Source organism: Rhinatrema bivittatum, chromosome 2, assembly GCF_901001135.1.
Source record: "Rhinatrema bivittatum chromosome 2, aRhiBiv1.1, whole genome shotgun sequence".
Taxonomy (NCBI): Eukaryota; Metazoa; Chordata; class Amphibia; order Gymnophiona; family Rhinatrematidae; genus Rhinatrema; species Rhinatrema bivittatum.
This window is the reverse complement of record NC_042616.1, coordinates 119,687,746-119,712,136: the sequence shown is the minus strand read 5'-3', so window position 1 is coordinate 119,712,136 and position 24,391 is coordinate 119,687,746. Positions and strand designations below refer to the sequence as shown.

General features: G+C 46.8%; 1 long non-coding RNA gene across 1 annotated transcript in view; it reads left to right on the top strand.

Moving 5' to 3' along the window:
- The window catches only part of LOC115084130, a 34,875-nt gene extending 21,612 nt beyond the window's left edge, over positions 1–13,263 (top strand). The window contains exon 3 of the long non-coding RNA XR_003854473.1: positions 12,864–13,263. This is a non-coding gene — a long non-coding RNA (uncharacterized LOC115084130). The remainder of the gene's footprint in view (positions 1–12,863) is intronic.
- The last annotated feature ends 11,128 nt before the right edge of the window (positions 13,264–24,391 follow it).

Sequence of the window (24,391 nt, the reverse complement as noted above, 5' to 3'; positions counted from 1 at the left end):
CTGGTTCACAAAGAACAGGGGTGTAAATATAATAAACATTACAATTTGAACTGTAGTGTAGAGAAGCAGTTACATATAACAGGGAAACAATAACTTGGATTAAGAAGGAAAAAGAAGATCAGATAATTATATATGTAAATAATAACATTGTACGAGGTGGCTGTTAATGCTATAGCTAGAGAAGCGTGGTAGTTGAAGAGAGTTAAGTGATATTGGAGTTAGGAAAGGCCTGTGTGAACAGCCACGTCTTGAGTCTTTTCTTGAAGGTTGAGATGCTGGGTTCCATTCTAAGATCCGGGGGAATGGAGTTCCATAAAGTTGGACCGGCTGTGGAGAAAGCCCGATCTCTTAGCGTGATGTGTCTGGTGGTTTTGGCTGGAGGTACTTGTAGTGATCCTTTGTAAGCGTCTCTTGTCGGTCTTGTAGAATGGTGTAATCGAAGGGGGAAATGGAGATCGATTGGGGCTAGTTGGTGGATACTTTTGAATATGGTGAGAGTGGCCTTGTATTTTATTCTGAAGTAGATGGGCAACCAGTGGAGGCCCATCAGGATGGGGGTTATGTGTTCTCTTCTACTGGTGTTTGTGAGTATGCGGGCAGCGGCATTTTGGACCATTTGCAGTGGTTTGGTGTGTGATGAGGGGAGACCAAGCATGATGGAATTACAATAGTCCAGCTTTGCGAAAATGATTGATTGTAGAATCGTTCTAAAGTCATGTGTGTGGAACAGAGGTCTTATTCTTTTCAGCACTTGGAGCTTATAAAAGCAGTCTCTGGTGGTTTTGTTGATGCTAGCTTTCAGGTTTAGGTGATTGTCAATTAGGACTCCTAGGTCTCTCACTTGTGTAGTGTTTGGTACGGTAGGATGAGTGTGTGTGAGGGAGCTGTTTTCTGGTGTGATGAGTAGAAGTTCTGTTTTTGAAGAATTTAGTATCAGGTTGAGACTTGTGAGGAGCTGTTTGATCTTTTGGAGACAGGTTTCCCAGTGAGACAGTGTTTTTGCGAGCGACTCCTTGATGGGGATCAGGACCTGAATATCGTCAGCGTAGAGGAAGTGTTTGAGATTGAGGTCGGTGAGAAGTTTACATAAGGGTAACAGATAAATGTTAAACAAAGTAGGAGACAAGGAAGAGCCCTGAGGGACTCCTACTGACATGGGGTGAAGAGAGGATTCTTTATTGTGAATCTTAACCTTATATCCTCTGTTGCTGAGGAAGGTTCTGAACCATGACAGGGCAGTGCCTGAGATGCCTATGGCTGTTAGTTGGTTGATGAGGAGGGAGTGATTGACCGTGTCAAATGCAGATGACAGGTCGAGTAGGATCAGAAGGAAGGATTGTCCTTTGTCTAAGCCTAGGATGATGTGGTCAGTCATGGAGATGAGGAGGGTTTCTGTGCTTAAGGTTTTACGGAATCCGTATTGTGATGGGAAAAATAGGTTGTTGTCTTCAAGGTAATTAGAGAGTCGTGAGTTTACCAATTTTTCCATTATCTTGGCTATGAAGGGGAGGTTAGCTATCGGTCTAAAGTTGTTCGGATCGAGAGGGTCAAGATTTGGTTTTTTGAGAAGGGGTTTAAGTGAGGCTAGTTTAAGGTTGTCAGGGTAGAGTCCTTGTGTGAGGGAGCAATTTATGATATCTGCCAGGGTTTTGGAGATAGAGTCTGGGATTGAGAGAAGTAGTTTAGTTGGGATGTGATCTGAAGGGTGAGAGGAAGGTTTCATTTTCCTTAGAATTCCTTGGATCTCAATGGATGAAGTTGTGTCAAGTTCTTCTAACCGAGAGTAGTTGATTGAGGGTTGAGGAGAAGTTGGTGGATCAATGGGGTTAGTGGGGAACTGCGATAGAAGAGTGTTGATTTTGTTGTTGAAGAATAGAGCTAATTCTTCCGCTTTCGATTGAGCTTGGTCATGTGCAATCTCTGGTTGGTTTAATTGTGTGAGGTTGGCTACATAGCTGAAGAGGGCTTTGGCATCGAATACGATGTCGTGAATCTTCGAGGCGTAGTAGTCCCTCTTGGATCTTGAGGTGCTTAATTTGTATTGGTGCAGTGATGATTTGTAGGTTGAAAGGGTGTTGGTTCCTGGGTTTTTGCGCCATTTAGCCTCATTTTGTCTTAGTTGGAGTTTGAGCTTTCTAAGTTCTGAGGAGAACCAGGGCTGTCTTTTGGAAGAATTTTGGTGTGGATTTTTTGTAATTGTTGGGCATAGCTTGTTAGCTATAGTTTCGGTGATGGTGTTCCAAGATTGGAGTGCTGTGTTCGGGTCTGTAAGGTCCAGTTGGTGTAGTTGTGGTGATAGGTGATTGTTGAGGTCTTCTGGGGAGCAAATTTTCCTGTAAGTGAAGGAGGGCAAAGGAATGCAAGCCGGGCTAGTATCTTTAATGGAGAATGAAGTTGTTATGAGGTGGTGATCTGACCACGGGACCTTTGTGCAATTTGGAATAGATAGGGGCTTGATTGCAGCGTTAACGAAGATCAGGTCTAACGTGTGGCCGGCTTTGTGGGTAGGTTTGTTAACTAATTGAGTGAAGCCTAGTGCTGAGAAGTAAAGTTTGTAGCAGAATAGAAATATATCCTCTTCATGTCGGGGCTGCAGCCACTATTTCTGGGTCAGGGGTTCGGCGGAGCCTCTTCCCCCCCTTTCCCATTCGTTGCCAGCGAGGTTCCTCTTTGTGGTCAGCACGTGAAGATGAAGACGGATGCAGATCCGCGATATTGAATCCAAGATCCTTGAAAATTCCCGCTGCTTCATGCACAGAGTGAGCTCTGTATGTTCTTCCTTCCAATGTAAAACTGAGACCAAACGGAAAAAGCCAGCGATACCTAATGTTTTCCTTCAGCAAAATAGCAGTGACTGGTTTCATATCCTGGCGCTTTTTAATAGTGATGGGAGAGATATCAGCAAATACTTGAATATCATGACCCTTCAGCTGCAGTTTCCCCCTCTGCCTTGCCAGCGCCATTATTTTTTCTTTAACTGGAAAGTCATGGAAGCAGGCTATCACATCTTTAGGGAGATTAGTGCCCCGCTGGCCCTGTATTCTGTGCGCCCTCTCAATCTTTACTCTGGGGACCGCATCAGAGTCCGCTGTTGCCTCTCCTGCTGCTGATTGTAACAAATCTGTGCACAGCTGCGTGATAACTTGCTTGCAGTCATTAAACTCTGGGGACTCGGGTATCCCCCTGAAACGTAAGTTTATTCTTCTATTCCTATTCTCCAAATCTTCCAGTTTAGAAGATAGCTGATGTAACTCACTGGCCATCTCTTTTTGATTTTGCTGAACTTTAGTCAGTTTATCAGTTTGGGCCTCAGTGAGAGTTTCATATTCAAAGATACGTCTCCCCATTTCGCTGATCTCCTCTTTCATGTCCCCCACAAGCTCTCTTATCTCTGTCTTGAAGGACTTGAGATCCCGGCTCAGTGCGCCAAACCAGGCTTTGAACTCACCCCGGGAGGGGACCTCCGAGTCCATGAGCGATGGCGAGTCCTCCACGGCCTCAGGCGGGTCGTCTCCGCTCGCGGCCGCCATTTTGGATTTTTCGGCTGAGTCGTCCCGATCCGATTTTTGGTATGAAAACTTATGAAAGTCCATAACCTTTCTCCGACTGGACATCTGTAGCTTGTGGGGAGTTGTTTGATGCCATTTCTGCCCCGATGGCGTTCAGGATGGCTAGGATATTAGAGAGATGCGCTCCGGCACGGCCAGGGGCTCCGGATTAGGCAGCCACTCGTGTCGCTGACGTCATCAGCCTCCAAATGTTCACTTTTCTAATTTGAAAGGTGAATATCTTATGTCAGTGGTTCTCAATCCAGTGCTCAGGACACACCTAGCCAATCAGGTTATCATGATACCCTTAATGAATATGCATGCACAGGAAAGTTGCCCTTGTTCAGAGTTTCCTGTGCTCTGACATCCCTGCAGCTGAGCCTGCCTTGGCTAAAGCGTCCCTGTGCCTGAGTGAAGATGGCTGCCTGCTGTACCTGCCTTGCTGAAGAGTCCCTGTGCCTGGAGAATGGAAGGCTGCCTCTGTCCACCCCCTGGCATCTCTTCTCCTTCAGCCCATCCTCTCTTCCCCTATCCCCACCCCTGCTTGCTCTTGTCCCCTGCCCCATCCTCTCCCCCTGCCCCCACCACCCTTCCTCTAATCCTCTCACTCACTGTCATTCACTCCCTCTCACCCACCATCCCTCACTCACCTCCTTCACTCCTACCCCTACAATCCCCTCACCTTCTTCATCCCATCTCCCCTTCACTCCAACCTCCCCTCTCATCTTCTTCACTCTCACTCTCCACAATCTCAATACTTTCACTCCCTCCCCACCACAATATTCTCACTCACTTTCACTGTCACCCCTCACAACCCACTCCCTTCCCCACTTTCTTCACTTCGATCCCTCACTGTCCCCTCACCAACTTCACCAACCCCACTCTGCCCACTCACATACAGTCCCCATCTCCAATATGAAGTGTCATTGGTGGCAGGTGGGACAATGCATTATTTCCTTTCCATGCCCCTCCCCCCTAGTGCTGCCGTGATCACCTCACTCACCCTCCATGCTCTGAAAGATGAGGAACGCAGCTTTATAGCAACTCAGGCCAATTCCTCCTCCTCGGCTGTCAGTGCCTGATGAAGTCATTCAGGTACGAGCAGCTGAGGAGGAGGAAGCAGCCCGTGGTGCTGCAAGGCCATAATCCTTATTCTCTGTAGAACATGGAGAATGAGTGAGGGTATTGGGGCAAGAGCAGGAGCAGCAGTAGCAGCGGCAGCAGCCACCAAGGTGAGCAAAAGCATGGAAATTTTGGAGAGGCCATAGGCCTGCAGCCCTCCTTGTTTTAAACCAAGTAATATACGATCACTAGTATGGGCTCAACTTAAAACTTTCAATAATATGAAACCCACTACCTCTTTATTTCATATGAAATTTTACTGCCGTGGTCACCTATAATATTTTAGAAAAATGTTTTAATGTGTAAAAAATGTTTTTAAAGTGAAACATGGTGATTTCATATAATATTTGAGCAGGGACCATTCAGGTTTCCCCATCATTTGTATAATCCCAATCGTGCCACAAACAATAACATTTACTATTTCTATATCAAATGTCTCTCAATTATTTGTTATATTTATATTGTGTCATGTATGACATCCCAATGTTCAAATCACCGCCATTGTGTAAATACTTAGCTGAATGTTTTGCCTTGTATATCGATGTTTCCTCTCCAATGCTCATTTTGGATGTGTTAATCAAAAGAAAATTATTCCTTACCTGCTAATTTTCGTTCCTGTAATACCATGGATCATTCCAGACGGTGGGTTATGTTCCATGTCCAGCAGATGGAGTCAGAACACAAAATTCCCAGGGGAGGACCCATATAACCACGCCTCCCCTGTAACAGCTCTCAGTAACTAGACTAACAAAGCCCAAAAGAGAGAGATTAAAAACAGAGGGATCAAGTAATCAAAGAAGGAATTGAAATAACCGCTGTCCAAATAAACAGCAACTAAATTCTGAACAGTGAACTTGCGAACAGCAGTGCGTGAACAAAAAAGACACGCAGTATTCGAAATACAGAGTAACAGATTGTTAAGACAGGTAGGCAGAGATGTCCCACAAGCAAACCCCCAAACCAAGGGAGGGTGTCTGGAATGATCCATGGTATTACAGGAACGAAAATTAGCAGGTAAGGAATAATTTTCTTTTCCCTGTACATACCAGGATCATTCCAGATGGTGGGATGTACCAAAGGTTTCCCATCACGGGTGGGCCGCAGACAGCCCTGCTCGTATTACCTTGTCTCCAAGCTGACCGCCCGACGGAGCACCGACGTCCAGGTGATAATGTCTCGCAAAAGACTTCCAGGTTGCCGCCCTACAAATCTCCTGAGTGGAGACGGAGGAGCTCTCCGCCCAAGATGTCGCCTGGGCTCGAAGAGAATGAGCCTTGACAACCAGCAGAGGGGACTTACCTACGCCAAGGTACGCTGCTATGATCGCACCCTTCAACCACCCGCTATAGATTGTTTGGAGGCCATGCAACCCTTCCGGGGTCCGGACCAGAGGATAAACAGATGATCGGAGAGCCGAAAATCATTAGTCACCTCCAGATAGCGTATCAGAGACCGCCGTACATCTAGTCTACGCAGGACTCCAGACTCAGAAGAGGCAAAAGATGGTAATTCCACCGATTGGTTGAGGTGGAATGCCGAAACCACTTTAGGGAGAAAAGAAGGAACCGTCCTCAGCGAAACCCCTTCAGGCGTGAAACGAAGGTATGGTTCACGACAGGATAGGGCCTGCAGCTCGGAAATACGTCTTGCTGAACTGATTGCCACGAGAAAAATGGCCTTGAGAGTGACGTCCTTGATGGTAGCCGAGCTTAGAGGTTCGAACGGCGAACCTCAGAGGACTTGGAGCACCAGATTCAGATTCCAGGACGGACAAGGTAGGCGAATCGGAGGCTTCAAGTGTTTCACTCCTTTAAGGAAACGGGAGACGTCCGGATACGAGGACAGAAACTCCTTATTTCCACTGCGAAGAAAAGCCCCCAAGGCCAGCCACCTGAACCCGAAGAGAATTGTAAGCAAGACCTAAATCCAAACCTGCCTGCAAGAAGGAAAGGACTTGTGACACTGAGGCCTGCATGGGAAGAATGTCATTCCCTCCACACCAATCCTCAAAGACCTTCCAGACTCTAACATAGGTAACAGAGGTGGACATCTTACGTGCTTTCAGTAGCTTTGAAATAACCGGCTCCGGATAACCGCACCTCCTCAACTGACGCCTCTCAAAAACCAGGCCGCAAGACAGAAGCGATCTGCCTCCTTGAAAAATATTGGTCCCTGGCATAGAAGACGTGGCAGCTGACAGAGACGAAGGGGACCCTCCACCGTCAAATTGCGCAGATCCGTGAACCACGGTCGTCGGGGCCACTCTGGCGCCACAAGGATCACCGGCCCTTGGGGTGCCTCTATCCTGCAGATGACCTTGCCCACTAGGGGCCACGGTGGGAAAACATATAGGAGACAGTGGCGCGGCCAGGGCAACACCAGCGCATCCACGCCCTCGGCGCCGCACTCCCGCCTGAGGCTGAAGAAGCGGGCGACCTTTGCATTTCCGGCGGTTGTCTACGTGCGGTGTCCCCCATCGCCGTACTATTATCCACATTGCCTGCTGCGAGAGCTCCCACTCTCCGGGATCCAAGTTTTGTCGGCTAAGAAAGTCCGCCTGTACGTTGTCCACTCCCGCTATATGCGAGGCCGCTAGTTGTTGGAGGTGAAGCTCTGCCCACACCATCAATTTGTCGGTTTCCAGAGAGACCAACCGACTTCTCGTGCCTCCCTGGCGATTGATGTACGCCACTGTAGTCGCATTGTCCGATAGCATCCTGACTGCTTGATGGCGTACTATGGGGAAGAAACCCTGTAACGCCAGATGGACCGCCCTGGTCTCCAAGTGGTTGATGGGCCACTTCGACTGTTCCTCCGTCCTTCGACCCTGGATTGAGCTGTCCCGACAGACCGCTTCCCAGCCTGTGAGGCTGGCATCCGTGGTGATAATCACCCAATCCGGGTCCTCCAGCGACACCCCCTGAGCTAGGTGCCGCGGTTCCAGCCACCAATGGAGACTGATAAAGGATCCTCTCGGAATCGGAAGGATTGCCTGGAAATCTCTCGACACCGGCTGCCCCCAGGAGAGTAGGAATCTCTGCAGAGGCCTCAGATGCGCGAATGCCCAAGGAACCAGATCGATGGTCGAGGCCATGGTCCCCAGTACCTGCAGGTAGTCCCAGGCAGTGGGCGTCTCGAGCGCCATAAATCCTTGAATCTGCTGACGCAGAGAATGAGCTCTGTCCGGATGCAGAAAAACCCTGGCATTCTTGGTGTCGAAGTGAGCTCCCAGAAAAATCCAACGACTGGGACGGGACCAGGCTGCTTTTGGTGAAGTTGACAATCCATCCCAGAGATTGGAGAAGTTGTACCACTCTGTCGACTGCGAGGATACACTGCGCTCGTGACTTTGCACGGATGAGCCAATCGTCTAGGTAAGGATGCACAATGATGCCTTCCTTGCACAAGGTTGCCGCCACTACCATCATGATCTTCGTGAAAACCCGTGGAGCTGTGGCCAGGCCAAAGGGAAGAGCGCGAAATTGGAAGTGTTGACCCAAAATTTTGAAGCGTAGGTAACGCTGATGAGCTTCACAAATTGGTATGTGGGGATACGCCTCCGTGAGATCCAACGAAGCCAAGAATTCTCCCGGATGAACTGCTGCTAACACTGAACGGAGTGTCTCCATGTGGAAACGAGGGACTCTGAGGGACCGGTTGACCTGCTTGAGGTCCAGGATAGGACGAAAAGTACCTTCCTTCTTGGGAACCACAAAGTAGATTGAATAATGCCCCCGGCCCAGTTCGGCGGCTGGCACCGGCACTATGGCCCCCAATTGAAGGAGACGATCGAGGGTCTGCCACACGGCTCCCTGTTTGATTAAGGACCCGCAAGGGGAAAACAGGAACCGGTCCCAAGGAGCGCAAACAAAGTCCAAAGCGTAACCGCGTCTTAGAATATCCAGAACCCATTGATCCGACGTGATTTGGACCCACTCTTCGTAGAAGAGAGCAAAAACCTGGGTCAGGAGGGAGAGGCCGGCACTACCGACTTTCACCTCAGAGAGCCGAACGGAGTCCAAAAATTGCAGTCTTCTGCTGAAGGGTCCCCAGGTCCCAAAGGTCGTGTCTCTGCTCTGAAGAAAAGCCCTGTGCATCAGGACTATGAATTCAGGGGAAAAGGCCTGGCATCCTGAGGGGTCACCCCCCCCGGGGATCCCCCCTCTGCCTATCAGGATTAGACTCTGAGTAAGGGTCCAAAACGGGCCTAGAAGTGGAGAACGGATTATCCGTGTCCTCCTCAGAAAGCGCGGCATCAGAATCTTGCAACAAAATGGCCGCCGTTCCCGCGTTGAGAGGGAACGGGGCCTGGCGCTTCCTTCCCACGCGGTCTGCAGCTCGAATGTCCTTGCTAGTAGCTTGCACACATTCCCCCTCGGGAAGACAGCCTGAGCACAGACCCTCTTCAGAAAATAATCCGGCCCTGTTGGACCCTCCAGGTCCTGCCCCGCTCCTGGGTGGGGCGGCGGCTGTCAGCGGGTCCATCTGGCATCATTGGGTAGATTTAGCGGATGTACCAGCTCTCCGCTGGTGCTGGCTCATCGCTGTCTAGCCTGGTGACTTGCTGACAGGCTGTTGCCTGTTTTCTTTCTTTCTTTTCTCATTTTCCTCACTGAGGGCTCAGTTGGGGTAAGTGTATTTTTGTTTAATCTTCTTTTTCAGCAGAAGACTGCAATTTTTGGACTCCGTTCGGCTCTCTGAGGTGAAAGTCGGTAGTGCCGGCCTCTCCCTCCTGACCCAGGTTTCCCCCCTCCCTTTTGGGGAGCGACCGACGTCCCGACCTGCGGCCCCGCGAAGCACCATTCCCCGGGGCCGCCTGCTGTCGGGAGGTTAATTCCCCGTCAGTTCTTCTTTAGGTCGGTGGGGGACCGCAGCAAGCGTTCGTTGCCGGGTCGGCGCTCATTTTAGGCGCGAGCCACCCGTAGAGCCTCCCTCCCCTCTCTCTCTCTCCCTGAGCCCTCAGTGAGGAAAATGAGAAAAGAAAGAAAGAAAACAGGCAACAGCCTGTCAGCAAGTCACCAGGCTAGAGAGCGATGAGCCAGCACCAGCGGAGAGCTCTCCCCCTGCTGTAAGAGGAGCCTTAGCAAAGTGACCTAAGCTGTAAATTTAAAACTTCCTTTTTTTTTTTTTTTTTAAAAACTTGATCCCCCTGAGGAGGTAGCCCTAAGCTAACAAGCTGGGGACCACAAGTCCCCTGCTCACATCTGCTGGAGTCAGAATGTTACTGAGAGCTGTTACAGGGGAGGCGTGGTTATATGGGTCCTCCCCAGGGAATTTTGTGTTCTGACTCCATCTGCTGGACATGGAACATAACCCACCGTCTGGAATGATCCTGGTATGTACAGGGAACCTGACTTGTACAAGTTTTGGATGGCATCCTTCTTCAGAGGTTAACTTCTCAGTGACACCCGAAGTTCATGAAATGTTAATGTTTGGTTCTTTTCACTCTAACTTTGGGTGCAATGAGCCTCCTCGCCAGTGTCCTAATGGCGGTCAAACTGCGCTCAACTACATACTGAAATTTATAGTCACATGGACATTCAGAACGAACCAATCACCCTTTTTTATCCTTATTATTTTTAATTATTGGGTCTTTGTGTCTGCTATTTTGAAATATTCTGGTGACTAGAATTTTTTTATTTGAATTTTTAATTATTGGATATTCCATTCAATAGCTATTTTGAAATAATCTGTTCTTTTTATTAGTATTGTTTTATTTCTATTGCTTTTATATTTCTTTATGAGGACTGGCGATTTCTCTTTTTCCTTTGTTGCACTGTTTACAGAGACTCTAACTTTTTGTGGTTTCCAGTTCAGTTTTCATCTGCATGTTTCTATTTATGCTTTATGGTCTCTTTATTCTTTGTTAGGTGAGGGTCTGCACATGTGATTGAGGTGAGGTATTTTTGCTGCATGTAGTTTCTAGGTAGGGCTCTATAGCAGCCTGGCTTGTTCCATTTTCCTAATAGAAGTATTGGAGTTTTAAGGCCTGGTGTAATATTTTCAGTGTTGCCTTTCCTTAGGCAAGTTGGTTATTGTTTGAATGCTGGTGCTGATCTGGTATGGGAGGTTTACTATTTATATAATTTATGTTCAGAGAGTGTAGTCTTATTTTTCCCTTGTGTCATTCTTAACAATAAAAGTAATGTGGGGCCTTTTTTTCCCCCCCACCATAGATTGTAATGAGCAGTGTGTGATGCTTGTGAGAACCATCTGTCAGGTGTGTCCCGACTGTAAAAAGGTTGAGAATCACTGTATTAAAGTGTTCTAGGTTTTTTCCTCTGTACCCCTTCACAAGATGAGAGTATGAACAATGCCTAGGGGCGGCAAAATCCTAAATCTATCACCGTATGTGTAAAATGCTTTCATAGATGAAAGCACTTCTACTGAGCTAACATACAGGCCGATACAGTACAGTGCGCTTCGATGGAGCATACTGTTAGCCTGCTCTTGGACGCGCGTTTTCCCTTACCCCTTATTCAGTAAGGGGAGGAAAACGCGCGTCCAACCCGCGGCACCTAATAGGTATGCACGCGGGATACAGAAAGTAAAATGTGCAGCCAAGCCACACATTTTACTTTCAGAAATTAGCACCGACCCAAAGGTCGGCGCTAATTTCTTCCAGCACCGGAAATATCTGACTTAATATCTGACTTAATATCATAGCGATATTAAGTCAGAGGTCCCGAAAAGTTTAAAAAAAAAAATTTGAATTCGGCCCGCGGCTGTTGGGCCGAAAACCGGACGCTCAATTTTGCCGGCGTCCAGTTTCCGAGCCCGTGGCTGTCAGCGGGCTCGAGAACCCGGCAAAATTGAGCGTCGGCTGAAAAAACCTGCTGACAGCCGCCGCTCCTGTCAAAAAGGAGGCGCTAGGGACGCGCTAGTGTCCCTAGCGCCTCCTTTTACCCGGATCTACCGCGTCACCTAATTTAAATAGAGAATCGCGCGCACTGGCGAAGGGTTGGTGCGTGCGCCGGGAAAGCGGGCGTTCGTCCGCTCTCCCGCGGACTTTACTGTATCGGCCCTAGCATGGAAATCCCGATGTGTACTGTGGAGCTACAGCCCAGGGCTTTGGAACTGCTCACCAAACAAAGGACACAGAGGAAGCAGTATCTGAGACGAGGGTTTTGTCAGCACAGGGCTTCTAGTGATTGGCAAAGGAAGACACCAGTTGCTGCTAGGCTATACAAAAGAACCACAACATTGCAGCCACACAGCTCCAACACAAAACTCAGGACAACAAGGCACGTTACTTAGGCTAAATACTCTTGTAAAACTACAGGGTCATGGTAGCAAAGACTAGGATTATTTTTCAACTCAAGGTGTCATCATATAATATAATGGAACTACAACCAAAGTGCTAAAGTCCTACAGTTACATGGCCCCTCACACACAATGCTATTTTAGAAAAACAGGGAAAGCAATGTAGAAGAGACCTTTCTGTACTATGGCTTTAGAAACTCTAACACACTCTGTTTATGCAGGCATTCTAATTCAATCCGCATCTAATCAGGGTTTTATTTGTGGAGGAACAGCAATTCAACCATTTCTTTTCAGATTTAACAGGCAGAGCAGCAGGGGTGTTCTGCTCCAGCCTCTCCCATCCAGGTAGTCTGCATGAGAGGGGATGAATCTGGAGCAGACAGAGAACAGCCATTCTGCTTCCTAAATCCAGCTCCCTCCCCTATTACTCTGCCTCCCCCCCCCATACACACACTTTTCTTTAGGGGAGCAGGAGGGGGGGGGGGGGTTAATTCTGAAGCAGACACTAGCAGAGCAAAGAACAGACACAAAAAGAGATTGAATTAGCATTAATTTGAAACTTATAAGCAATAGTGCCAATTGTCAAGCCTTCAACCCTGGCCTTGATAAATATCATTACCGCTCACCACTTTCAAACTTGTGCTAAATTAATTCAATTCCTTGTTGTGTCTATTACATATGGTTTAATGACTGCAACACATTTTTGAGAATTATAGGGAGTGTTTTTATAGTAATGATTAGATAAAGGTTATTCTTTATTATTAAGCGTCATCTTTTTGCAAGTTGCAAAGCGTATGTGAACATACTGGTTTTTCACTCAATGTTTTTCAAAAAGTACTATACATAAAGATCTGTTTTGTGTAAATTGTTCTAAAAATTGTTGGAATTAAATATGGATTAAAGTATACTATACCACCTATTTTATTTTAGGTTTGTTTTCTGATGGAGCAACCCAGAACTGCGTTCTGCCATCCTTTTTCCAGGACCCAAGGACGTGGAGTAGAGCTGGCAGTGTAAATTAGTTCTGGCTCCTAGTATCAATGGAGCAGAACCAGTAGTGGCACGAACCATTTCTAGCCCTTCAGGCCCTGGAGGAAGTGTTGCAGCTGCTTACCCTTGAGATGGGGACAGCCACAAGGCCTTGATTTTTGTGCGATTTCTCAGCACAAGTGAGGAAGCAGTGACAGAGAATGGCCCAAGACTGAAGACACACAGGGTGAATGCCCGATTGCCTATTAGCCTTAATGATTCTATTACTACTGGTATATTGGTTTACTGGCCCCACTGCTGCTTATTGCACTAACTTCCCAGGCCCTGTTGTCCACCCTGGGAGAAGAGGCAAGAGAGTAAGTGCATGAGTGGGGGATAGTGACCAAAGGGAGAAAAAGCAGAGTGAGGGTGGGAAGAGGGACAAGAGAGTAAATGAGGGGATTGTGAGGAAGTGCCCCTAGTGTTCCCTTATTTACCTCTGCAGGACCAGGCTACATGCCTGGGCCACCTTAAATTCTCTAAGGAGACTATGCTCTATGGGCAGGATCCTGCAGGGCGGGGTGCTCAGAGGGCATAACCAGAGACTGGGAAAAAGAGCTGGGATCCAGATGGGGATTACCAGATCAGGCCCAGGAAGAAGGCAGCTCTTGTATGCAATATTGTCCAAACACTGAGCTGAGATGATGCAACACACTGAAAGTAAAGAATGTACACTGTCTGAGGAGAAGACAGTCTATGGTTGTACATGTGTGAAGTTATAATAAAGAGTTACTGTTATAAGAAGGCTGGAGTCAGTCTGTTTTGTCTCCAGGCCTGTGGGAATCACTGCTCATTCTGAGGCGGAGGTTGGGGCCTAGATGCCCTTGGTTGTCTAGGCTGACTCCTTTGTGCTGGTCTAGAAGCCCTACCATGGGATGCTGGTGGATAATACCTCCGTGGCCGGTAATAGGGTTTTCTGGTGTCTTTTCGTACTGTCCTACGTGCAGAAGCTGGTGTTTCTGTCAGAACAGCAGAGAGCTGACGCAGAGTTTCAGAGAGTTCTTTTAATTGTGCTACTGCATCCTGAACTTTTCCTCCAAAAAGGTTGTCACTAGCACAAGGCAAATCTGCTAGCTTTTCCTGAACCTCAGGCCTGAGGTCAGAGGCTTTCAGCCAGGCCCACCTGCGTGCACTGATTCCAGTTGCAGCCATCCTGGATGAGGTTTCAAAGCTATCATGGGCTGCACGGACCTCATGTTTGTCTGCTTCTAGGCCCTTATGTATTATGTCATTAACTGAGTCTTGATACTGTTGAGGTAAAGTCTCAGATAGTTGTTGCATCTGCTTCCAGAGGTTGTGTTGATACTGACTCATATAGAGTTGATATGACGCTATCCTGGAAACCAGCATTGAGCCTTGAAAGACTTTCCTGCCCAGAGTGTCTAAGAACTTTTGTTCTTTGCCAGGAGGTGTCGATGAGTGGGAATCGATCCTTTGACTTATTTTGGGCAGATTCCATCACCACAGACTAGTGAGGGAGCTGGGCCTTTTGGTAGCCTGGGATATGTTGTACCAGGTAGGTGGCATCCATCCTCTTGTTCACTGGTGGGATTGAACATGGGTGCTCCCACAAACTGTGCTGCAGATCCACCAGGACTTCATGTACTGGAATTTCTAGAACTTCCTTAAGAGGATCCACAAACTGCAGAACTTCTAGGGTCTTCTGCCTGGTGTCCTCTTCTGCTACTAGTTAAAAGGGGATGGTATCAGCCATCTCCTTCACAAAGTTTGAAAAGAAGAGATCCTCTGGAGGTGACTTCCTCCTTTCTTCAGGTGCGGATGGCTCAGACAGTACGTCCTCTGATGAGGAATCCGTGTCTCCCTCTTCCCAGGTGTCTGATGAAGGACATCGTGGGGGAGTAGAGTGTGGTATAAACAAAGGCATCGATAGCATCACATAGAAACATAGAAATGACGGCAGAAGAAGACCAAACGGCCCATCCAGTCTGCCCAGCAAGCTTCACACATTTCTCCTCTCATACTTATCTGTTTCTCTTAGCTCTTGGTTCTATTTCCCTTCCACCCCCACCATTAATGTAGAGAGCAGTGATGGAGCTGCATCCAAGTGAAATATCTAGCTTGATTAGTTAGGGGTAGTAACCGCCGCAATAAGCAAGCTACACCCATGCTTATTTGTTTTACCCAGACTATGTTATACAGCCCTTATTGGTTGTTTTTTCTTCTCCCCTGCCGTTGAAGCAGGGAGCTATGCTGGATATGCGTGAAGTATCAGTTTTTTTTTTCTCCCCTGCCGTAGAAGCAGAGAGCTATGCTGGATATGCGTGAAGTATCAGTTTTTCTTCTCTCCTGCCGTTGAAGCAGAGAGTTATGCTGGATATGCGTGAAGTATCAGTCTTTCTCCCATGCCGTTGAAGCAGAGAGCCATGCTGGATATGCATTGAAAGTGAAGTATCAGGCACATTTGGTTTGGGGTAGTAACTGCCGTAACAAGCCAGCTACTCCCCACTTTGTGATTGCGAATCCTTTTTTCTTCTCCGCTGCCGTTGAAGCTATGCTGGATATGCGTGAAGCATCAGTTTTTCTTTTCCCCTGCTGTTGAAGCAGAGAGCTATGCTGGAAATGCGTGATGTATCAGTCTTTCTCCCATGCTGTTGAAGCAAAGCGCCATGCTGGATATGCATCGAAAGTGAAGTATCAGGCACATTTGGTTTGGGGTAGTAACCACCGTAACAAGCCAGCTACTCCCCTCTTTGTGATGGCTTGGGTGGCATCGATGGAGGAGAAAATGGGCATCGATGGAGACACCAGAATTCTTGGCCGAGAAATCCCAGATGGTCCTGGAACAGGTTCAGGCATGGGAGAAACCCCGGAGGCTTCGTCTTCACTCACGGGGATTGGTATTTGCGGTGTCTTTGGTTGTGCAGGGAGAGCACTGATGAGGGTGTTGAGCTTCGACAGGATCGGTGCGAAGATTGAAAGGTCCGGTGTTGGTACTGGCATCTACGGCAGTATCGGCATCGGTGCTGGCATCGACATCGGTGCCGGCATCGAAAGTTGAAGGTCTCGGAGAGCTTCTTTTACTGCCTGGCGGATAAAACCATCCAGTTCCTCCCGTAAAGCTGGTGAGGTCAGAGCAGCTATAGGGGGTGGCAGAGCAGATGGAACCAGCACTTCCACAGGGCCCTGTGGTGGCTCGGTACCCGGCACCGTTACTGGTGGGGAATGCCTTGGAGTGAGAGGCATCGATGACTCCTCTACTTGAGACCTTTTTGGCGATGGTTCCTTTGGGCATCGACAGGGTTCCCGGAATCGATGTGACATCGGGTGTCGGTCAGTCGATGATGATGGCGATGCTTTTCTTCTCAAGTACCGATGTAGATTTCACCGATGACCGGGATGGAGTCGGTGATAAGCGGTCACCGGAGCCATCAGGGCAACACTTTCAAACGACTAATTTTTTAGCCGCTCCAGCTAGAGACGACTGAGTTGACGTGGACGTTGATGGTATTAATTGAATATGGAAGAGATGCTCCATCTTCTCCTGAAGGGTCCGCCTGCCCTTGGCCATCATTTCGGCGCATTGTGGACAGGTGGAGACATTATGGGATTCACCCAAGCACAGCACACACTCGACATGCGGGTCGGTGATGGACATAGTGCGAGGGCAGTTCGGGCATTTTTTAAAACCTGTTGCCATTATGAAGGCCAGACAGCCATTGACGGTCTTCTGACAGAAAAATTCGGTTTAACCGGAATCGACTGGGAAAACACAAGTACTCACCGTCTTTGCGATCTTATCCCTGTACATCACTTATATATAGCATTATCTTTGTATCCTACATGCAATCCTGTGTATATATGCTTTCTCAACGTTTATGAATTTAGTGCTCCACTAAGTTTATTTAAGTTTTCCCTGTAAAGTCTATTGATAATTTTTGTTCCTCCTTAGTTATGTGTTACCTGTAAAGCTTGTTCCTCTTTTAATCATGCGTTACCTGTAAAGCCTGTTGCTAATTTTGTTCCATGTAAACCGATGAGATGTTCCCAACGTTCGTCGGTATATAAAGGCCGTTAAATAAATAAAATAAATAAATATATTCCAGAGTGGTGAAGGGGCAAAATGTCAACCTTAAAAAGACATGCCATAGTAAGTCATTATCCTTAAACTTTTCATTATTCATAAGTATTATATTGCATTTTTTATTAGTATTATACAAGGTATCTGCAAGATAAAAGCAGCATGAAAAGAATGTGCTGGAAAAAGACTAGTGCACCCTGGAAAATTACCGAGATATGTAAAAGTGTGCCAAAGGCCAATGCCAGCATTCCAGTCTAGCTGTAGGTTCATTTTACATATTAATAGCACTTGCATATTGAGAGAAGAAATTTTCATGCATCCACTTAGAGACATGTTTTGCTAACTAAAGGCCTGATTCATCAAAGTATTTTCCCATAGACAAAGAATGGGGAGAAATGCCTTAGTGAATCAGGCCGTAAATAACTTAGTCATGTGGTGTACACGTTAAGGCTGTGAACTGTTTAGATCCTAGTATCAGTGAGCAATCTTTGACAGAGCTGTTCCTATTCTATTGTATGGTAATTTTATTCTTCTGTTATTTGATGTTCTGAATAAAGGGACTTTTTCTTTTCAAGCTGCAGGTTTTAAGCATTTATTTCACACTCACAACACAGGTTCCATTTGAGAGGCTTCCTCTATTACTGAACCACTTTTTATGGTTCCTTCCTAAATTTGCTGCAACAAGCGTAAACTAGACCTTGAAACAATACAGCTGGAGGCAGCTACCTGAAGCATTATACTGGAAGCCTCAAAGGCTCGCTTTAAAACTGATTCTATTTTCTTGTCTGTGAATCCTTGAGAGCAGTGCACCCCTTCAAGAGGAATAATAATCCACTTGGATCTACTCTGGGAAATAATCCACTTGCATCTACTCTGGGAAATTTCAGCTTTTCCTTCTCCTGTGAAACCAATGGGTACAATTTATCCTCCTTTAAAATTGGCTTCTAGGGCAGTGTTTCCCAACCATCTCCTGGAGACACACCTAACCTGTCAGATTTTCAGGATATCCATAATATGTATGAGATCTGCATACATTGGAGACATAGGATATGCAAAATCTATCTCATGCATATTCACTGAAGCAATCCTGAAAACCTGACTGGTTAGGTATGCCTAGAACAAAGGGGAAAGCCGACAGTCGCTCAGCAGCGCATGGTTCGGAGAGAGGTATCTTTAAAGGATACTAATGATGCATTAGAATTAGGGCATCCCGACAGTGAGGTTCCAATAATTAGAAAAGTAGTCCAAGTGCCTGTAACTAAAAACTCACCTGAGCTAAAAAATTCTAACATCCCTATCAATTAAAAAGCAGAATAAAAATACAAACAAAAAACAAACTTTGAAATGTTTATATGCTAATGCCAGAAGTCTAAGAAGTAAGATGGGAGAATTAGAATGTATAGCAGTAAATGATGACATAGACTTAATTGGCATCTCAGAGACATGGTGGAAAGAGGATAACCAATGGGACAGTGCTATACTGGGGTACAAATTATATCGCAATGACAGAGAGGAGCACTCGGGAGGAGGTGTGCCCAGGCAAAAGTTTCAAAAACTGAGGAGGAAGGTACTGTGTCTTTAAAAGAGACAGCCCCTATCTGATCAATCAAGCTAAAATCAGCTTTCTGCACCAGAGGACTGAGAAAGGGAGGTTCTAAATCCTTATCTCTCAACCATGTTCCAAATATGGCCACCATTCCCACTTTAGCCAAGACCCCATCCTCAGAAACTGCTTAATCAGCCAGACCTGTCACTGCAGCCCCACTATGGGGCAGTGATATCGCCTCCCTGCTCGGCACCCCCCCCTCTCCTCCACGTCTTACATAGTTTAGAGACTCCCCCAGCTTGCGGATACAGCACACTGCAGCTGCTGCAAAGCGCAGCTTTTTTCCTGCATTCCACTGAAGCAGTCATGACCCCCTCTGCAAGCTGTAGAAACTCACCGCTGCAGGTGGAGACTACCCCTAAGCACCACTCTTCAATACTCCATTTTTCCTTTTTTTTTTTTTACTTTATCCTCATTGAACAGAGCAGAAGCCAGAGAAAAGACCACTTTTTAAATTTCTTTTTGCTGCTTGTGACAAGATTCCCTAAGTGGGAACAAAAAGGGAAGAAAGTCCAGTTACAGACTTAGTCCAAAGCCTCTTCAGAAACACTGGAAGCCCACTGGCCCCCGGTGATGTTCAACTGAGGAAGAACAAGCTTTCATCTCAGGAACTTCATTTTGGATTTTTCTTATGCAGCCTAACCAGAGGATATGCTCACCTACCATCTATTGGAGACAGAGGATACTGGTAGGCTGAGGTCAGCATGGCAGCCTAAAAGAAGTGCTGACAGCAAATCTGTTGATCTCTGTCTCCAGCTGCTTTTTGGTGGACATAATCCATTTGTCTGGACTGGACCGGTCTGGCTGGATGAAGAGGAATTAGTAGTTACAGTCAGGGTCTCTGGTTGCCTGCAATTCCACAGCAACAGCAAGGGCAGCAAAATGCAGCCCTTGCCATTGAATTGCCAGGTTCCCATGGAATTGTGGGAATCAGGTGCCAGACTTGGGGTGAGCAACAAGTCAGGTACATGACACTTCTTCTCCTATGCTGATTCAGGCTTACAAGAAGAGGCAGTGGTGCCTTAGGCCATGTCCTTCTCCTTTGCTGTCCAGGTTCCAACTGGAGTTTTGAACAGCATGGCAATATGGAGTTCGCTGCATTTCAAAATTTGAGTGGGGCGCTGAGTGAAAGTAGGAGGCAGCTTGAGGCATCACTGCTCTCCTCCTCTGTTGTGACCGCCGGTCGTGGCGAACCACGACCGGGGGGCCGGTCACTCACCTCCGCTTCTTCGGGGCCGTCATCGAAGGCTGCCTCCGCGGCAGCGTTGCTGCCTTCCAAGATGGCCGCCGAATCTTCGCCGCGGCTAGGCCACGCCCCCTGAGGTTCTCTTAGGCCCGCGCTGGCAGCTAATGCCCAGCCTTAAAGGAACCCCTACAGGAAGTGTAGGGGGTTCCTTCCTGTTGTCTCAAGCTTCCCTGCACTACTTAAGGCAAGGTCTGGAGCCTCAGACCTTGCCTCGGCTTCGTGGCTCCAGTGTGGTTTGGTTCCGGTTCCTGCTTGCTTCTGTGTTGATCCCTGGACTGGTTTTCGTTCCTGTTTGGCTCCTGACTTCTGGATTGGCTGAGGACTCTCGTTGTTTCTGGACTCCTGGACTGGCTGCGGTTTCTTCTGGCTCTTGACCCTGGACTGGCTGCGGATTCTTCTGGCGTTTACCCCTGGACTGGCTGCGGAGTGAGTTGGCTCTGATTTGCTGGACAACTTTGTTACTTCTTCAGTTTCCACGACCTGCTGGAGGCGCCAGCTTCAGTTTCACGACCCACCGGAGGTGCTCTTCTCTATTCGCTCGACCTGCTGGAGGCGCCAGCTATCTGGACTAAACGACCTGCAGGAGGCGCCTGCATCCAGATCTTCTTCTAGTACCTCCTGTGACATTCATGATTGGCCTCGCCCAGACGGGGGGTCTACATTCCTCGCCGGACCAAGGGTCCACCTCTCAAGTCATAACATCCTCCTCCTCCTGGCCTGGATCAGTACAGAAGAGTGAAAAGATCAGAAGAGTGGGGAAAGCATTAAGGGAGGATGTAAGCGATAAGGGCAGGGAAGTCCTAGGGGAGTGAGAACAAGGGGGAACTGGCACCACAGTATAACAGAGATATGAGACAAAACATGTAGATCCGGAAGGTTGAGAAAGAGGACTATGAGCAAGGAATTTCTCTCACTTCAATCTGGATTCTCCCTCCTCTGATCCCAGATTATCTCCCCATCCCATCTTCCCTACCTTCTAGATTCACTTTCTTCCCTCCCCCCACGACTGGTCCTCACTCCCTTTTCTACCTTCATCCACAAGATCCCTTTTCTTTACCCAAAAAAGTAAATTAAAGACATACAAGTGTTTATTTGGATTTAGCTCATGCTTTTTCATTGGTAGCGCATGGCAAGTTACAATCAGGTACAATAGGCATTTCCCTGACACCATTTATTTATTTACCTGATTTTTATATTCCACTTTCAGCAGCAGAAGGCTTACAGTCTAAGTACCTGATTCACAAAGGATTTTTCCCATACCCACAATATGTTTGTACCTGAGGCAATGGAGGGTAAAGTGACTTGCCCAGGATCACAAGGAGCATCAGCAGGATTTGAATCCTGGATTCCCTAGTTCTCAGCTTGATGTCATAACCACTAGGCTACTTTATTTTTATAATGTAAAATAATGTATATTTGTAAGGGTGTTACCAATGTGTCTCTTACAGCATGCACCAGAGTCTTCACAGTCACCAAATATGTGATATCATAGCAGGAGTATATAGTTTCTCTAGTGGAAGTTGTCTTATAAAGGAGTGGGTTTAGCAAAACTCATGAGTCCACCTTGGCTCATGTTCTTTTGGCCAGTCATCTGTTCTCGGAAGGTGCCTCAGATCTTTCAGAATTAGGGAGATTTTCATAGGCTTCAAAAGGAATCTTGAAATTGAGAGAACCAACAGAGGTGAAGCATAATGAAAATGGAACTAGTCCCATACTTAACTTTTGGAGAGTGGATTTCTGGTTGGGTCATACTAAGGACTGGAGATCTATTTTCAGAGTTGCTTCTTGGAAGCTCATCTGTTGCAGTTTGGTTAGACTACAGAAATTTGCACACCAGAAAGCAGGTATCTATAAGGGAAAACCCAACAAGAATTCCACTCTTCTGAGACTGCTTCCATGCTAGTGGTCATAGAGCAATGGCTCCCAAACCTATCCTGGAGGACACCCCCCCCCCCTCCCCTCCATTCCTCCTGCAGCCAGTCAGGTTTTCAGGATTTACACAATGAATATACATGAAATAAATTTGCATGCACTCCCTCCATAGCATGCAAATTTAAATCATATGCATAATCATTAAGGATACCCTGAAAACCTAACTGGCTGGGGGTCCTGCAGAACAGGTTGGGAACCTCTGTCATAGAGGAAGACAACTCCTAGTAGCAATGACTGTAGTTTTTGTGTGCACTTAAGTTTTGCTGTATGGATTGCACTATTCTTCAGTGATCACTCTACTGCTTTCATTCATCTACATTAGTTTTTCCACTCAAGGATTTATTTTTGATCAGCCCCCATCCTGTGTGGCTGTGTGTTATTCTTACTGGAAGGTGTCAGAAAACCTCCATATAGCCTAAAGACCTTGAAAGACTAACTTTGCTGCTGTCAGGAAAGAACTCAAGCGAGTATGGTGTGTGAACTTGCTCCAACAATCTTGAATGTGCCCCATTTAATATGCAAAAAGACAAATGTATGCAATATGCACCAGAATTTAGCTCTTGCCACAGAATCTATTCCTCAGCTGCTATAGGAAAAAGGGTGGGTGTGGTTATAAATGTATGTTTCATAGTGATAGGGCTACCAAAATGATAAGGGGAATGGAACAACTCCCCTATGAGGAAAGACTAAAGAGGTTAGGACTTTTCAGCTTGGAGAAGAGACGACTGAGGGGGGATATGATAGAGGTGTTTAAAATCATGAGAGGTCTAGAACGGGTAGATGTGAATCGGTTATTTACTCTTTTGGATAGTAGAAAGACTAGGGGGCACTCCATGAAGTTAGCATGGGGCACATTTAAAACTAATCGGAGAAAGTTCTTTTTTACTCAACGCACAATTAAACTCTGGAATTTGTTGCCAGAGAATGTGGTTCGTGCAGTTAGTATAGCTGTGTTTAAAAAAGGATTGGATAAGTTCTTGGAGGAGAAGTCCATTACTTGCTCTTAAGTTCACTTAGAGAATAGCCACTGCCATTAGCAATGGTTACATGGAATAGACTTAGTTTTTGGGTACTTGCCAGGTTCTTATGGCCTGGATTGGCCACTGTTGGAAACAGGATGCTGGGCTTGATGGACCCTTGGTCTGACCCAGTATGGCATTTTCTTATGTTCTTAAATTGTTTAAATGATTTTTTTTTCATACCACTGCTAATGAGGCCATGACTGTGGCAGCCTAGTCATAGTTAAAATCCATGAGGTATTTGGGCAACATGGTGCCCACCAGGCTGTAGAAGAGCCTATTTATTTTAGTGTGCACCAAAAGGAGATGTGGTACATGCTGTACAGTAAGCTAGTAAAACCTGGTCTGTATTTTTTGTTAGCACACCCAATGTAAAAAAAAAAAAAAAAAATAAAAACATTATATACACACTGAAGGCTTACCAAGCAGGGGGGGGAAAAAATACTTCTACAGCTTTTTTCCTCTTTACCTTCTTTTATCTTTCGCCCTCCAGCAGCTTTTTTTTTCTCTTCCTGTAGCTCCCTTCTGGCCATATTTCTCCCTTCTCTCATGCCATCTCCTAGCTTTAACTTCTTCCCCTCATCCCTCCTGTGGCTTCTCACTTCCATCACTAATCTCCTCCCTGTGGTCCGTTTATCACTCCCATAGGACAGCAGGAGCTCAGTTCTGCAGATACAAGGCAGGTAACTCACGGTTAGTTTACTGACAGATGTTATTGTAGAAGGTCCCTATTTCAGACTTGGTTTTCGGTAAAGTCTGAATCACATGCGGAGAATATTTCCTTCTTGGCCTTTCAGTTAAAAATTGAGAAATTGTCCTGGGAGCAGGGGAGTGAACACCATTCGCGCTCATTAGAACACTAAACAATTTAAGCCTTGTTTAAGTCAGTCACATTAAACCTCCCGTAAACAAAAGCAAACTAAAGGCCAGTTTCATTAAGGTTTTTCTCCCATTTGGGGTCTATGGGAAAAACCCTTTCGCTGACTAGCATATACTTTTCACAAATAGTTTTCCTTAACGATAAAAGAACAGATTACTAATTATCGCTTACTATCTAAACCTACATCTGATATGACCAGTGCCGCCATAGCTCCTACACTCTGACTTTACGCAAAGTGTAAACAAGCGGCCAAACCATAATCGTAGTGCTCCGGCTATTTAAAGTATCATAATGGCTGGTCGCATTTCTCCCATTTCCGAATGTAACACTGAAGACACTTGCTATACCGCCCACCTCTTCGTAACAGCGGCCGAAACCAACGAGATCAACCACCACACAACAAGCCAAACAAAAACTTTCCATTCGAAGTCGTAGCCAACAAACGAGACTACAATAACCAAAATCAGATCAAAGAAGGAAGCCGGAAAACAAACGACTCCCCTCGACGGGCAACCAATCCCCTTTGGGCATTTTTAAAAAAACATCTCCCGCGGCACGCGCCCAATCGGTTGACTGTTTGTAACCAATTAGCGTTCCGATTCAGCTGCACGTGGGCGCCGAACGCCCAACGCCAGTCGCGCTTCGGTTGGCCGCCGCTGTGTCCCCACCCCCCACTCCAACGCCTACGTCTCATCCTGCCTCAGCTC